This window comes from Panthera onca, chromosome C1 (genome assembly GCF_046562875.1).
Source record: "Panthera onca isolate mPanOnc1 chromosome C1, mPanOnc1 haplotype 2, whole genome shotgun sequence".
Lineage (NCBI taxonomy): Eukaryota > Metazoa > Chordata > Mammalia > Carnivora > Felidae > Panthera > Panthera onca.
Genome location: NC_138346.1, coordinates 43,881,788 through 43,894,338, shown reverse-complemented (window position 1 = coordinate 43,894,338; position 12,551 = coordinate 43,881,788). Strand labels below are relative to the sequence as shown.

General features: G+C 41.8%; 1 long non-coding RNA gene across 1 annotated transcript; it reads left to right on the top strand.

Annotated features, from left to right (window-relative positions):
• The first annotated feature begins 7,610 nt into the window (after positions 1-7,610).
• Positions 7,611-10,509, top strand: LOC132671203 (uncharacterized). The gene is made up of 3 exons (XR_009607000.3): positions 7,611-7,817; positions 9,883-10,036; positions 10,344-10,509. It is a non-coding gene; the product is annotated as an uncharacterized LOC132671203 (long non-coding RNA).
• The last annotated feature ends 2,042 nt before the right edge of the window (positions 10,510-12,551 follow it).

The window sequence follows — 12,551 nt, the reverse complement described above, 5'->3', positions numbered from 1 at the left end:
CGGCAGCTCAGCCATCCCTGGCCTCAACACGTTCACATGAAGTTTTAGCAGTGGGAGTAAATGCCTTCTTGATCTACCATTAAAAGTAAAAGGTAAAATAACAAGATGGCATAGGCATTTGCCTTCTGCACCCTCTGCAGGCATCTGCCTCCACTGTGTGTTCTGCCTGGCCCTTCACACATTACTGCAGGAGAAGAATCTGCTAAATGCTAAACGCAGACAGCTGCCTTCTTGCTTCTCTTCACATGGCATTTGCTCGGTCTGTGCACCGGGGGGAACAGCCTGGCAAGCTGTCTGGTGTCTCTTACAGGAATACGAATCCTATCAGACCCTAATGAATTGATTTAACCTTCATTACGTTCTTACGCCAAATACAATCACACTTGGGGTTAGGGCTTCAACATAGAAATTTGGGGGAAGACACATTCAGTCTATAACACCCGGAGTTCATCAACCCGGAGGGGCAATGGTTCTGTCTCCCCAATTTCATTCTTGTTGTCTGGAAGATTTACTTGAAAACCAATGACTTCTTCCCTTGAATTGTTCCCATTTGCATGACCCCCTACCTCCTAGTTTAGACCCTTAGCCTTAGAAGCTACTTCCATTTGGGTGGATGATGGTAGAAGTCCCAGAAGAGACCCAACTAAATGCCTGAGTGGAGTGGAAGTGGTGATATCTTGATGATCCTCTGGGTGGAAGTTAAGAATGACCACATTTCTAGCACTAAAAGCAGGGCAGAGGTCCAGATTCATACAAAAATATTTAAAGTTGGAATTTCTCCAGATAATACAGAGTTTATGGTTGCTCTTGGGTGGGTGCAGGAGACAGCGGAGGAAATACAAGACTATGTAAAGGTAAAGAAGTGAAAGAGAAAGGAACTTAGCTGAGGAGCAAGGTCTAGCTTTTATCCATAGCTCTAAAAAGGACCTGAGGTTTACGTGTACATTCTTAGTCCCCGTATGTTCAAGATCTATATCTCACCCAGGATACTTCTTTCTGTGCCTTCCTGGCTTTTAAGACTGCTCTCAGGGTTCCCTCAACTAGATTTCCCATGTCTCAGTCTATGTATGTGAACAAATACTGTGGGAATTTTTTGTTCTTCTCCTCATCCTTTCCCTAGTTTGTTACTAGAAAGCAGGTGTGGTCAGGGAAAACCAGTGGACTGAACTTGGATCTCTGGGATGTGCATTGCAAAGCTTTCTAGGTCCCCGTTCCTGGGGATATTGCTCAGGTTTCTGTAACTCTAGAAAAGGTATAGACCTCTTCTAGTTTTGTGGTGTAGCACAACCCCAGAGGGTACAATTTGCACCAAAGTCTACATGAAAGGTGGCCTAGGGTTGTGCCGTGCCTAGGCTGCAAGTTCATCTGAAGTGACCCTGCCTCTACACAGTGATTCCCTAGTCCCGAAGAAATCAGTTTTTGTACCATCATCTCTGACAATAGCAGGAATGCAAACAGGACCAATAATGACCAGGCCAAAGTTTATTTGTGTGCTTGTGCAAAAAGTTTGATTTTCCCTACCATTTTTTCCCTAGTACATACCTTGCTGTTGGAAGTGACCTGTACTTTCCTGGATCTCCACTCATCAGATCTCTTCTAGCTTTGCAAGGGGCAATTTGCCTAAGAAACCTATTTATTTATTCTGGCTAAATGCTGCTTTCATTCCCTCATATATCTAAATCTCCTGTGGGGAAAAATAGGTTAATAGTTGTATTTACAAGCCTGACTTTGTGGTGGACCTAACGTATGCAAAATTATTTAAATTAGGACAGGAAAGTGCACGGTGTTTCTGAAGCTTTCAAAGCAGCCAAAAAGAGTTTTCCTTAATTATTTAAAATCTAGCAGTGATGCATGCTAATATCCAAGAAACTCTAAACCAGTGGTTCTCAAAACGTGGTCCCTGGAACAGCATCACGAGGGAACTTGTTAGACATGCAAAGTATCAGGTCTTACTCCAGACCTACTTAATCAGAAAAACTCAGTGTGTGGGGGGAGGAGCAGGCAGTAATCCGTGTTTTAACAAGCCCTCCACGTGAGTGTGATGCATGCTCATCTTTGAGACGCCGTGCTCCAGGTCTAGGAACATGGTCCTCAGTCTTGGGTAGATATCAGAATTCCCTGGGGAGCTCTTAAAAAATCTGATGGCCAGGCCCCACCCCAGATGAATCAGACTCTCCAGAGGGGGAACGGAGGCTTACGTTTTCCAGGCGATTACAATGTCTCTTTGAGGTTAAGAACCACCGCTCTAGGAGCAGCCCTTCTCAAACCTCAGCATGTATAAAAAACGACCTGGGGGACTCATTAAATACGCAGATTCACCCCCAGCGATTTTGAATTAGTGGACCAATGGTGAGGCCCAGGAAGTTATCATTTTAGCCAATAGCCCAGGTGACGTGGTTGCAGAAGGTCCATCAACCACTCCTTAAGGAACGCTACCTTAGGGCCGGGATTGCTTACAGAATCGTGAGGAAGGGCTGCGCTTGTGGGCGGGAGTGAAGAAGCCAGAGCTCTGAACACTTAAAGTGCAGGCTAAAAGAATTCAACAGATGACTGCATGGAGGAGATGGGAAATGAAACTGCAGAAAGGTGGTGAGGCTGCTTCATTACGATGTCCCGGTCAACCACTGCTTTTGCTGACCTGGGGCGCTAATGAGCTCTCATTGTGAGCAAAATAATGATACTGGGAGACTGACCCAAATAACCCATTAAGCCGCACAGACCTGTGCCTGGGTGGCTGCTGCATCCTAACAGAGTGAACACCCAAACCAGGAGCTGGGCAGCAGCATGGAAACAACAGGCTGCAGACCTGGATTTGAACGTGGAGGTCACCACTTGCTAGCTCTGTGACCTTGGCAAGTTCCTCATCTCTCTGACTCTGTGTTCTGACCTGTCGAATGAGGATGTGGCTATCTCCTTCACAGGGTCATTATGAAGATTAATACGAAAAGCACTTGGCACCCACCAGCCTCACAACAAAGGGTAGCTATTGTTACTCCGCTGACCGTTTATCTACCAGAGTCTGTTTTCTAATGTATTTGTACCAGATGCCGTCCAGTGGCTTTGACATCTCGAGAAGTTCCTCCAGGACCTCTGCGTAGACTCGTAGAATCCACAACGAGCAGAGACACGAAAAACTGCCATGGTCTTTAAAACCAAATAAAAGCAAGCAAGACTAGATAGTCTGGGGAATATTTTTTTCCAAGACTTGCACTTGCTCAAGTCCTCCAGACGATTCGCCTCCAGTCTGTTGAGCAAAGTATACCTTTAGCAATTTAACCGGTAAAAAAAACAAACTTGGGGAAAGAATCTTAAATACTTTCCCAGCTGTGTCCTAATTGTACGTTTAGGAAGAGTATATACAGTACATGCGTTTTTTGTTTTTTTTTTTAACTGTGGTAACATCAAGGCTAGCTGCTGCTACAGAGAATTTTACAGTGATTCATTCAGACTGTGTTTCCTTATTCAAGAAAGCTCTTTCGAACTTTCTTCTCATAAGCCCAAAGGAAATGAAAGAGAATATGGTAGAGAAAAGCAAGAAGAATTAAAGTTGGGATAGAATTCAAGGAGTCACCCAGCTTATTTCTTTGTTTCACACAGAAAAGTGTAGCCTGGCCCGCAGCAGACAGAGGCTTCTGTCAGCCTGAAGTAAAAAGTCAAAAGCTCCCTGTTGCTGGGCCGCATTCTTGCTGCCAGTGTAAACGAGGCGGGTGGGGAGGGTAGGGTGCGGTGGCTTTGGGAGGGAGAGCAGCTGGGTATGGTTCCCATCGTAATTACCGCTCAGATCCTTGAAGATGACAATTGAGTCATCCCCTTGTCCTTTCTTTTTCCAGGGAAAAAATCCAGTTCCTTAAAATTTGCCTCATAGGCTCTGTCTTCCAACCCTTTAATCACGCTGGCCTCTGCGAGCCCTGGCCACGCTCCCCGCTTGTCTTCTCCGCCTTGGCTGTCCCAACTGGCCCTGGTCCATGGACCAGCCGCGCTGGCAGGAACAGGAAAGCCCCTCTGTTTCCACAGGCGCTTGGAAGCCAAAAAAGATGCTACCAGGGGTCGCCCGGCACCTCCCAGGCGTTGCTCTGGGTGTAGAAAACTGTCGTCCACGCGGCCGAGCAGAGACGTAATGGGACGGGAGACGACGGTGCCAGGTGCGAGCGGGCGCATTCTGCCAGCCCACGGCGAGCAGCCCAGATGGCTCCGTAGCCTCTGGCCTTGAGGCCCGTTGTTGCCAGGTCTCCCTCTTATTAAAGATGTACCGCATTGTCACTCTTTTCCATTTGAGCTGTAATCGACGTAGAACATCATAGGAGCTTCAGGTGTAGAACATAAATGATTCATTATTTGGTTTTTTTTTAAACATTTATTTATTTTTGAGACAGAGAGGGACAGAACATGAGCAGGGGAGGGGCAGAGAGAGAGAGGGAGACACAGAATGTGAAACAGGTTCCAGGCTCTGAGCTGTCAGCACAGAGCCCAACGTGGGGCTTGAACTCACGGACCGCAAGATCATGACCTGAACCAAAGTCAGACGCCCAACCGACTGAGCCACCCAGGTGCCCCTAAATGATTCATTATTTGTATACCCCGCAAAATGATCGCGATAAGCCTACCGAACATCCCTCACCGTGGGGTTCCTTTTTTTTTCTTGTAATGAGAACTTTTATGATTTACTTTCTTAGCGACTTTCGAATATACACTACAGTAGTATTAAGTATAGTCATCAAGCTGAACAGTACATCCCTGTGACTTATTTCTTTTATAAGTGGAAGTTTGTACCTTTTGACCCCTTCACCCACTGCCACCCCCTGCCTCTGGCAACCACCAATCTGTTCTCTGCATCTATGAGCTTGGTTTTGTTTTTGTTTTTCATTCCACACAGGAGTGAAATCGAATGGTGTTTGTCTTTCTCTGTCTGACTTATTTCACTTAGCATAATGCCCTCAAGGTCCATCCACGCTGTTGCAAATGGCAAGATTTCATTCTTTTTATGGCTGAATAATATTCCGTGATATATTTTATGTATTTGTGTTTGTATGTGTGTGGGTTCTCCCCACTACTATCTTTTTCCATGAATGGTAGTATTTTATATTGCTGTTTATTCCTTGTTTTTCTTTTTAACTTAGGAATGTAATTTGTTCTTTTATAAATTTTTTAAATGTCTTTTAAGTTTATTTTTGAGAGACAGAGAGATAGAGCATGAGTAGGGGAGGGGCAGAGAGATAGGGAGTCCCAGAGTCCACAGCAGGCTCTAGGCTCTGAGCTGTCAGCACAGAGCCCAATGTGGGGCTCAAACTCGGGAACAGCGAGATCATGATCTAGGCCGAAGTTGGACGCATAACCGACTGAGACACCCAGGAGCCCCTTAAGAATGTATTTTGAATAACTGTAACATTCTTTTTAACCAGATCCCTACTGATGAATACATAGGTTGTTTCCAGTCTTTTATAAGTAACACTTCAGTGAAAACCCCGTGCATCATTTCACACATGCAGAAGGAAATCTATTGAATAAATATAAGTGGAATTGCTAAATCCAAGGGTGCGCACGTTTTTAATTTTTAAAGCTTGCCCAATTGCCCCCTGATAACACCCAATTTATACCCTCACAAACAATGTACAGAATGCTGTCATCCTATTTTGTAAAAATCTACTTTCTAGTTTATTCAACTACCTGCATGGTCACACTCCAGACAATCCAAAACCATTTCATTTCTGAAAGGCAACATTCGAACATGCATCACATCTCCGTTACCCCATAATGGCCATGTTTTAGAGTACAAAAAGTAACAATAGATTTCAGAGTACAAAAAAGTGCCTCAGAAATTCCATTACAAAACATTTATCATTATTAAAATCAGAGATGTACACAAAGATGTATTTACATATATATATATATATATATATATATATGTCCAACAATCTGTTGTTCTTAATGGCAAAACATTGAAAATAACCTACAACAGCAGGGTGGATCAGTTAAATAAATTATAGTATAGTAATATACTACAATACTATGCAGCCAATAAAATTTATGTTTTTGAAAATATTTAACAATTTGGAAAAATATCTACACTAGACCATTAAGTGAAGAAGCATGTGACAAAAGTTACACGTAAGCATGCTCCCTGTTTTAAAAATATGTATGCACAAAAAGGGGCGCCTGGGTGGCTCAGTCGGTTAAGTGGCCGACTTCGGCTCATGTCATGATCTCGAGGTCCGTGAGTTCAAGCTCCACATCGGGCTCTGTGCTGACAGCTCAGAGCCTGGAGCCTGTTTCAAATTCTGTGTCTCCCTCTCTCTCTGACCCTCCCCTGTTCATGCTGTCTCTCCCTGTCTCAAAAATAAATAAACGTTAAAAAAATTGTTTAAAAATATGTATGTACAAAGAAAAAGACTAAAAAGCACCCACTAATATTTTAATAGTTGTTATCTGGTTAGATCGTGTGTGATTTTCTTTTTTTAATGTTTTAATAAATTCTCAACAACAAATATGCACTTTAACAAGCTGTTAAAATGAATACTTAGAAAAAAGAAAAGAGAGTGGAAGGGAAGCAGGAAGAAACAGGAGAGAGAAGAGAGGAGAAAGAGAGTAAGAACAGGGCTTCGGGGTCAGGACAGCTGAGTTTGGATTCCAGCTCTATTAAGAGGCCGACCGTTTTAGGCCAACTCATTTCATCTTTGTGTCTCAGCTTCTCTCTCATCAAATGGGAATAACAGGACTTACCTTGCATCATAGAATTGTAAATATAAAGCAGTAGCGAAGGCGCTTGGGGAAGGTACCTGTATTTTGTAACAGAAGGTGGCATTATTGTTATTCATATGGAATATTGTTTAATCACAACTACCTTTTCTGTAACTTGCGTTTTTGGACAGATTTTTTTTTTTTATCTAAAATGGTTAAATCGAATGTACTATTTCCTGTGGGGCTTTCCAGGCATTTGAGAGACAGACTAAAAGGTTCAGTTGGTCAATAAAGGTATCTGTTTTATTGAAACAAAACATAAAAATTTGTTCCACTTTCCAAACTATCTGAAATCCCCATCTTCTTCATACCTTTGGGATGACGTACTAAAAGCTGCATGCCAAAGTCAAAAGTTATTTGAAAAGGAGAATATTCTGCGGAAAAAAACACGTGGTCAGTGGCTTGTGAAGAGAACAGGGAAGATGCGTCAAAGAGCTGAATCACGGATAACCGCTCTGGGGAAAGGTATTCCTCACTCCATCGAGAGGGTCTGAGTAGCCAGCAGATCCCCTACAGCCTCAGATACCTGCAATTAAACTACTTAGACTAGCATTTAATACTCTCCATGGGTTAGTTTCTAAGTGCCTTTGTAAGATTATTTGTAGTCCACACTCTACCCTTCAGCCAAACTAGGATATATTGGAGTCTTATTGTTTGAAATTTTAACCTTTTTTTTTTGGTATTTTTGCCAATCAAATAAGTATAAAATGGTATGTGATTTAGGTCTTTATCTGTACTTCTCTAATCACTAATAATATTGAACATTTCTTCCTATGTTTATTGGATTTCTGTGTTTCTGCTGTACTAATTTCTTTTGTTCTTTTTTCTAATTTTAGGTATTTTTCTTTTGTCTTTTTTTTTTAACGTTTATTTATTTTTGAGACAGAGAGAGAGACAGAGCATGAACGGGGGAGGAGCAGAGAGAGAGGGAGACACAGAATCGGAAGCAGGCTCCAGGCTCTGAGCCGTCAGCCCAGAGCCCGACGCGGGGCTCGAACTCACGGACCGCGAGATCGCGAGATCGCTACCTGAGCTGAAGTCGGACACTTAACCAACTGAGCCACCCAGGCGCCCCATTTTAGGTATTTTTCTTACCTGATGCAGGGCTCAAACTTGCAAACTGTGAGATCATGACCTGAGCCAAAATCAAGTCAGATGCTTAACTGACTGAGCCACCCAGGTGCCCCAAAATCTTAAGATTCTTAAGAAATCTCATGAAATTGCAAGGTCTTTTTTTCTTTTTTAGTGAGGTATTATTAACATGTAGTGTTGTATTTATTAGTTTCTGGTGTTCAATATAGTGATTCAATAATTCTATATGTCACTCACTCAGTGCTCATCAAGTCCTTATTACTTCATAATGGCCATGCCCTTCATTTTACAAAGATATTTTTGCTAGGTATAGAATTCCATGTTGGGGCTCTCTGTGGGGAGAAGGAGAGGATGGTCTCTCAGATCTGAGGATTCTATATTGGCAGCATTTTTGTTTTCAGCATGCTAAAGCATATTCTGCTTTACAGTGTGCTAGAAATGTTACTACCTGCTAGCTCATGTTAATTTTGACAAGAAATTGACTATTATTTTGTTCCCAATTACTTACTTTTCTCCTGGTTAAAAGTCACATTTCCCTGCCTCTTCTGTTTTTAGTATTGTATTATCTGTTATTATCTATATTATCCAAAATAATATTATCTGACTTTTTAATATTTTTTATTAGATGCTGGACATTACCCTTTTAACATTGTTGGGTGTCTAGATTTTGTCATTCTTCTGATTTCTGTCTCCCCACCTCAGTGAGTCCTCTGAACTCTGCTTGGGTTCCCCTGCTTGCTGCACAGTCTATAAAGTGCCTCCATGAGGAAAGCCAAAGTGGTCATAGATCAACTTTATTTGAGCCAATTTCCTCAGGGATCACTTCCCTGAACAACTCGTTTTCCAATATCTGAAATCTTAGTCTTTTCCTACACTTCATCCACTTTTCTAGTTGTTTACAGAGAAAGCATAAGTCCAGTACCAGTTACCCTGTCATTTTTTTTCCAAAAGCAGAAATTTTGTTACATTGTAAAAATAACTATCCAACTAATAAGCAAATAAAGGTATCCATGCATTAACCAAGGAAGAGTGTTATCATGAACCATGAACTATGACTAGTTCAGTCCCACGACCTTGAGGCCCTTTGCAAAATAAACTGAAAACACCAACTCCACATCTGTATTGTCTGTTAATTGCCTTCAATCCTGAAAACCCACTTCTTTTTGCAATATACAACTCTTGCTACAATGCATTACTGTGGTGCTGGCATAGGACTTTTATTTTTCTCTGTTGTAAGCCTAACTCTCCTAAGTATCATAAAGAAGTATGAAATGCTATAGGAGTATTTATTATTTGGGATAGACTCATAGGTTTCTGGATGAATTCTTCCAGAATAAAAAGCATGTACTATGCCCTAGATTTTCTGAATTCACTCCATGCTCACGTTATTCCTTCTCTCTTGCATATCTCATTGCATATGTCTGTAGCTATTAAATTCTGCACCTTCCTCAATACTCAGATGATATATTACCCCCTTTATTTATTCTTTCCTTGTCAATAGATTTAAAAGACTTTTTTTTATGTTTATTTATTTTTGATAGACAGAGAGACAGAGCACAAGTGGGGGAGGGGTGGAGAGAGAAGGAGACACAGAATCTGAAGCAGGCTCCAGGCTCCGAGCTGTCAGCACAGAACCCGACGTGGGGCTTGAACTCACAGACCGTGAGACCATGACCTGAGCCGAAGTCGGACTCTTAACCGATTGAGCCACCCAGGCGCCCCCCCCTTTTTTTTAAAGATTTTTTTTCCTTGTAATATATTTAAATTGAGACTTTGTTTTCTCCCCTCTATGTTTCCACTTCTTTTGATTTATACTTCACGAAGGATAATTATCAATTCTAACCTGTATCATCTTCGTACAGCTGTCACATTTGCCCACCCACGCCAGTTCATTAAAGGAAGGACCCGGGTGTAATAACCTTTGTGATTTCCTAGCACCTTGGCCCAGGCCTGTCAAATAGTAGTGCCCAGTAAATCATTGTTGAATGCACGATGTGAGTAAATGGAAGGGCCTCTAAGATGAGCTGCCCTTGATCCACTTTTTTTTTTTACCAGAATCCAGCTCTGTTCATTGTAGTCTCTGAATGCAGGCACCACTGATCTCTGGACGTGTGCTTCAAAGGTCAATGATCCTGTTGTGGTTATAGCTCATGCCAACTTCTCCTTACCCTGGGTTGCCATGGAGATAGCATGTTCAATGGAACTGGTGGTAAGACTTCATGTTTCTTCTCCTTTTCATCTGTTGTATTCCTCTGCCGATCCCCTGCCCCATTGTCAGTCTCCCTCAATCACTGAAGCTCTGGAAGCTTCTGTGAGCTAAGGATAACAGCGGTTTCTGTATGCGTACTTCCTCATGGAGAGGAGGTAGAGATGTGCTTAAATGATAGTTTCTCAGTCCCTCTCTGATGCAGTTTCCAACACTAAGGACACTCTTTGCTCAGGGCCCTTTTGCCTCTGTAACTTCTCCTCTCTTTAGTGTGTTGGCTTATTTGTCCCTGCCCACCGTGTGATTGCAGAATCAGTCTTCAAATTGCTGTATTCTTTGGGAGTCTAAGTGAGCTGGAGGTCACAGTGCTACTCAAACAGAGGAAGGTTTATTCATGTACTTTTGGATATTTGTTGTGAGCAGTCCGTCAGAGATTTCTTCATGCCATGCAATGCCCTCGGTACTGGAGGTGCAAAATTGAGTAAGTTTTGGTCTCACTAAATTTATCACTCAGATAGAAACGTTGACAAACAAAAAGTAACCATGCAATGCATGACTGCACTGGCAGAGGATGGGTAACAGGGTGTTCTGGAAACGTAAAGAGGAAATAACTCTGCCTAAGGAAAGTAGCATGGTATCTCAGTGTCCTTGGGAAGGGAACATCGAAGCTGGGTTTTCCAGAATGAATAAGAGTTCATTAAGTGGAGACAGTAGGGGACATATTTCAACAGGAGGAAATGACATGTGCAAGGGCACAGAAACATAAAAGATTATGATGTATAGTATGTTTGGGAGGGAGGCAGTGAGAGGAAATTGGTGGGAAAGTAAACACGACTAAGACTGTACTTCATGTTTCCTATATATTAGCCATTTTTTTACCACCTTCACATTATCACCATGTATACTGTAAAAAACCTGTACCAATGTTTACTTTTTTTTTTTTTAACAGGAAAATTGCTTTATTGATGACTATGGCTTACTATACCTGCTGAGATACAAGCAAAAAGTTCTAACTTTAATTTGGGTTGTAATCAATAATTCTCCTAATGTTTACTTAATACTTTCCTTTGAAGCAAACTTCACTCACCTTATTTAAAATCGTGTGTTCTGTAGCATTTGATTACCTTAAAAAGAATATCTATTGCATACATAAATTCTGAATCAGAATAGTAGAATGGATACTGGTGAACTCATTACTCAGTATAAGAAGTAAATATTGCTATCCAACTTAAGAACTAAAACATTTCCGGTTCCACTGCTCTAATTATATGCCTCTTCCCTGTGTCATCTCCTTGCCTCCCCTAAGAGATTACCACTCTTCTGTATTTTGTGTTCACTTTCTCTTGCTTTTTGAAGAATCTTATCTCCCACGAATAGATTCATAAACAGTATATTGTGGATGGAGCCGGAGAGTAGTATGCCAAGTGAAATAGAGAACGACAAATACCATATGATTTCACTCATACGTGGAACTTAAGAAACAAAACAGATGAACATATGGGAAGTGGGGGGGAAGGAGAAGAGAGGGAAGAGACTTTTAACAATAGAGAACAAACTGTGTGGGTTGTCAGAGGGAGGTAGGTGGGAGATGGGCTAGATGGTTGATGGATACTCAGGAGGGCACTTGTTGCGATGAGCACTGGGTATCGCATGTAAGTGATGAATCACTGAATTTTACTCCTGAAACTAATATTTCACTGTATGTTAACTAAAATTTAAATTAAAACAATTAAAAAGAGGGGCGCCTGGGTGACTCGGTCGGTTGGGCGTCCGACTTCGGCTCAGGTCATGATCTCACGGTCTGTGAGTTCGAGCCCCGTGGCGGGCTCTGTGCTGACAGCTCAGAGCCTGGAGCCCGTTTCGGATTCTGTGTCTCCCTCTCTCTCTGACCTTCCCCCATTCATGCTCTGTCTCTCTCTATCTCAAAAATGAATAAATGTTAAAAAAAATTTAAAAAAAATTAAAAAGAAAATAAACCTAAAGACTTAGTATGGAAAAAAGAATGTAAAATATCTCACCAATATATATTTTTTATTTATAAAAAAAAAACCCAACCAGGATGTTGTTTCTCTTTGTTTGGTTTTGAGCTTTAAGTTTTTGCCCTGTGACAGCCTTGTGGAAGAAAGATCAGCACAGGAGCAAGCTTGGAGGTGGATAGCCCATTTAGAAGTGATTGTCGTCATCTGGAAAAGAGGGGGAAAGGAGGGGAAAGGGTCAATATGAACCATGTCAAAGACAAGATTGCTGAAACCAAGGAATCATATAAAAAATATCTAGTATTGGCTTCTTTTTTAAAAGTTTATTTATTTATTTTTTGAGAGAGGGAGAGAGAGAATCCCAGGCAGGCTCCACACTGTCAGCACAGAGCCTGATGTGGGGCTCAAACTCACGAACCGGGATATCATGACCTGGGCAGAAATCAAGAGTTGGACGCTTAACCGACTGAGCCACCCTGGTGCCCCCTACAGTATTAGCTCTGTTAGATATCTGCCCTTTGTAATATTTCTGATACTAAAAA